Source organism: Sorex fumeus, unplaced genomic scaffold (genome assembly GCF_029834395.1).
Source record: "Sorex fumeus unplaced genomic scaffold, SorFum_2.1 ptg000072l, whole genome shotgun sequence".
In the NCBI taxonomy this organism is placed as follows: Eukaryota; Metazoa; Chordata; class Mammalia; order Eulipotyphla; family Soricidae; genus Sorex; species Sorex fumeus.
In genome coordinates, this window is record NW_026606129.1 from 37,795,305 (window position 1) to 37,800,225 (window position 4,921).

At 34.4% G+C, this 4,921-nt stretch overlaps 1 non-coding gene across 1 annotated transcript; it reads left to right on the forward strand.

Annotated features, from left to right (window-relative positions):
• Nucleotides 1-234: 234 nt before the first annotated feature.
• On the forward strand, nucleotides 235-341 carry LOC130038031 (U6 spliceosomal RNA). Its single transcript, XR_008794585.1, has one exon. It is a non-coding gene; the product is annotated as a U6 spliceosomal RNA (small nuclear RNA).
• The last annotated feature ends 4,580 nt before the right edge of the window (nucleotides 342-4,921 follow it).

Here is a 4,921-nt window from a genome sequence, read left to right on the forward strand (position 1 = left end):
TGAAAACCTTACTCTCTTTTTTAACTTGGTCAAATTGAAAAGAATCAAAAAGGTGTAAATAATTATGGACTGTTACATTTATATAAGTAGGGTTTTTCATTAAAAGTGAGACCTCATGCCTAGAATTTCACACATTTTCTACTTCCAAAGATGAACCTTTCAGAGAATCTTAATTTATAACTAAGTAATAAACTTCAGAGCATGATGAAAAATCCTGAAAAATATATTGCAGACGTGCTCACTTTGGCAGCACATATACTAAAATTGGAACGATACAGAGAACATTAGCATGACCCCTGTGCAAGGATGACACGCACATTCGTGAAGGATTCCATATTTTTAACTGTACCTCATGGTGTTTCACTAATAAAAATCTAAATTTAAAAAAATATATATATATGTATAGGAGACTCACTATTTTATGAAAAGGGCTAAAGAGAGTCTATCAACTAGAATTCCAGGAATGTGCTTTTTCTAACTGAGGAACTTAGACAGGAATTGAAACTTTGAAATTCAAATAGCTTTATTTTAAAAAATTGAAAAAGAGGGACTGGAGAGATAGCACAGTGGGTAGGGCGTTTGCCTTGTATGCGACTGACCCAGGTTCGATTTCCAGCATCCTATATGGTCCCCTGAGCACCGCCAGGAGTAACTTCTGAGTGCAGAACCAGGAGTAACCCCTGTGCATCGCCGGGTGTGACCCTCCCCCCCAAAAAAAAGCAAAAAAAAATAAAAAAGAGGAATGTCTATTTTATCAAATTATTTGTTAATTTTTTAAATTTATATTGGTTTGGGAATTACATCCAGTGATGCTCAGAGCTTACTCCTGGGTTTTTGTTTAGGGTTCAATCCTTTGGCGCACAGCGGATCTTAAGGGGTTTCAAGATTTGAACCTGGGTTGGCTATATGCAAGGCAAATATCCAACTGACTACTATCTCTCTAGTCCCTATGTGCTAAGTTTTTAAATATTCTAAAATTATATGTTTCTTATCACTACATTATATCTTTTTACTGTCCATTGTACTTTATTTGGGTCCAAATGTGATAATGATTTACTCCTATAGTTATGTGCACAAACTTAATGTGTATATACATGTATATTTACATGTGTATACTTTCATATATCTCTCTATATGTCCCAATATATCTATATCTACATAGGAATTTGACAGTCCTAGAGATTAAATACAAGACTTTGTTCATGTGAGGAAACTGTTCTATTATTGAGCCACGTCTATGGCTATGTGTGCAAACAACTCTAGTATTGTTCCAGATTCTGTAGACATAGTAATAACATCTCATGAATCTCTAGTAAAGGAAACAAATTAAAAAATCATTTCAGGGGCCATCTCGTGCTATAAGTAAATAAGAGAGCAAAATAAAGAAGACAGATTAAATTAATATGTAAGGTATGTCATTTTGAATGGAGCAGATATGTGAGTTCGTCTTAAGGTAGCAGGTTAGAGGCATTTTCCAAAAAGTGACACAGTGAGCATGCCCACTTATGGAAGAATGCTATGGCAGAGGTAACAGCAAGTGCAATGGCTTTGCGGCAGGAGCAACAAGGTCACTGCAGATGAAAAATGTGCAACACAGTAAAGGACAAAGTCAGAAATTAAGGGGCAGAACATCTGAAGGGGCCTTGTAGCTTAAGTTAAGGAGTTGTAAATTTATTCCAGTGGAGATTTAAGAGCATTTGGAGGATTTTGAGAGGAGAAATGGCCAGATCTAACCCTAATTTCTCTCTTTTATGGTGGAGAAACTACAAAGCTGAGAAGAGGATGCAATTATATGTCAATCAAATACATAAATTTCACATTGAACTGACTCTAGGACTCCTGTGGACACAAAATATAAAGACCCTCAGTTCCCAATACTAAACAGTATAGAATTAGAGCCAGAGAAATAGTACAATAGTTAAGGCAGTTGATCTGCGTAGATGATTTCTATTTGATCCTAAGCATCTCATATAGTCCCCCAAGCACTGTCAGAAGTGATCCCTGATAAAAATGCCATGAATAAGCCCTTAGTATCATGAAGTGTGCCCTCCCTCCTCAAATAAAAAATAGAGAATTAGCATATAATCTAACTACATACTCTCACATACTTTATATTATTTCCCAATCACTTATAATACCTCACACAGTTAAATGCTATGTGAATAGTCACCCTGTATTTTGAAGGGAATATTGACCAAAAATAGTACATGTCAGAACCTACTCAACTAGTATAAGTATAATAGAATAGTAGATATTTTAGATCTTCAGTGTGTTGAATACAGAGATGTGGAATTTACACATAGGGAGTACCAACTGTATTGGTGAGAAGTGATGGAAATAGTGGAAGAGATGATAATTGACTATATTCTGAACATATTCTTGAGATGGCACTGACAATATCTCATGAAAGTCTGCATCATGGGGCATGGAAACAAACATAATCAACTTACATCACCACTTATATAAATATTAATATGAAATAGTGTGCCAAACCCATACCAAATGTTTGCCCTAAGATGCATACTGAGTTTAGGTTACTTCAGTTTTACTTGAGGTAAATTTTGGTTTACTTCATTTGCACTTTTATTGTATTTTCATATTTGAAAATCTCAGGTACAGAGAATTGAATTAATCATGTGTTTTTATTTATGGAACATCATTATTATGGTCCAGGCTAGTCCTGTTTTTACCTTATTTAATTAATATTTTAGCATTTTAAGCCTCTAGTCTGTGATTCTTTTTTCTTCTTTTCACCTTCTAGTGTGCAATAAAATATCTCTGACTTTAGGTTTGCATATTTTTCATTGAAAAAATTGTGGTGGGTGTTATTTGAAAAATCTTTGTCTAAAATTTAACTTAAAATTAACATGCTGTCGGTTGTTTCTTTCTCCTTTTTTGTACAATGCTATATTTAACATTGTATTCATTTTGCTCTATATACCTTTAGTTCATTTCATTTCTTCTGACTATTGCAGACCATTTCATACTGTGTATCACTTCCTGTTTTATTTCTCAATTTTCTTAGCTATTAGCTGGGTACCTAAAAACACTTGACAGATAATGGTATTTGAAGCATATGTAAAATATATGTTCCTTCATTGTTTTATGTAGCTATATCTGGAGAGTAGGATCACTAATTAGTTCTGTTTAATTCTTGTCAGCATATTCACAATGAACCATATGTAATTAAATATTCACATTTAAAATAGAACAAAATTGTTCCATAAGACTTTGAAAGATATATAAATGTGTGTTCTATAAAACTGAGAGTATGTGAACTTAGTAAATTTATTGACACTCAGTTTGCGTAACTAACAATTGAATGTAAGAATTCTACCAGTAGGCAAAAAATTAAAAATCATTTATGAGATTTAAAATAAATAAATAAAAAATAGTTTTCATCTTTCGCACTTCCAGATTAAGTCACAACAGACACAGACCCACTTTTTAAACTGCTAGTATCTTTTTACAAACTTGGTAGTAAGCATTTCTGAGTTACAGAAATATAGAAATTTGTCAAACATATATTCAAATGCCCTTAGAATAAACCTAATACTTTAATTTTATGTAATAAGTGAATTAAATTTACATGCCTTATGATAGCATCAATAATTATTTCAAATGTTGCAGTTCTATTTCTCTGAGGAGATAATTGAGCCACACCCATGGCACAGGGGCTACAGCTAACCCTGGACCAATGCTTAGGTATACCTCTGTCAGATTCTGGGGACCACATGACCATTTAACGAGGGTAGACCACTTGAAAAGACAGTGCAATTCTTAATTCCCCAACTATCTCTCTGACCCTCTGCTGTGCTCAGAAGACCAGATGAAATATCTAGGATCTCCCAAGTTGGCTGTGTGCCAGAAAAATACCCTACCTACTGTACTACTGAGTTCTGCAATGATATTTTTAAAGAATCTAATCAAAGAACATTTGTGTGTACACATAGTTCAAGGTCAGTCATGTGCAAGGCAAGCACCCCAAATACTATACTATTGTTCCATCTCCTACTGGTTTTTACTTCAACTTTACTTAAATTAACTTTTGATTTACTTCATTTGCACTTTTATTCTAATTTTATATTTGAGAATCGGTGCATATTCTCAAAAATAAATAATAAGAAAAAGAACTCTGTTTATTTTTTCATGCAATACTGAATCTATTGCCAAGCTCCTAAAATACGTAAGAGTTCAGACCTTCTGAAGTCTTCCTATGTGTGTTTACTCTCTGAGCATATAGGCCAGCAGATCAGGTCGTACCCCTTGCAATCCCAATCCACACGATTCCATTGAGTTCCCTTCAACATGGACTCTGAACATGTGAAATTGAAGGTTCTCTGGGGTATGAAACCAACTGGTAAAGACTAATTTTCCTGTAATCTGCATCTCTTATACTATGATAGTTATAGAGTCTTAGGAGAAAATGAGAGGATCCATATTAATAAAGATGAAAAGACAAATAAGAAAGCAAAAAACAGGGACCTTTATTTCTGGTTCTCAGCTCCTTGGATTCTTGGTTTCTTGTATGTGACTCACCCTGCTCTGATCGCTGGCACACTACTGGCTGGGACTTATCTATGTCTCAAACAGCCCCTGCGTCAAAAAATAAGCTTCCTCAGTTTTTTTCTAGCAAGGGAAAGCATAGATCATTTACATTTAAGCACAAACTTCAGGTAGCTGTCACATTTCTCATCTAATGCCTTTCTGCTAAATCTGTGGTTTGCACAGTGAAAAATAGATGTTTTTAAAGGGAATTGGAATTTGGAGTAAAATCTAATAAAAATGTTAAAATTTGCCCTCAGATTTTAATGAAGTGCTGGCTGATTTCAGCTGAACAGAATTAGCTGGTTCCTGAACAGCTGTGTTATTGCATAGTGAAGGCAGAATAACAGGATTTAGGAAGGTACATTCTAGAGCC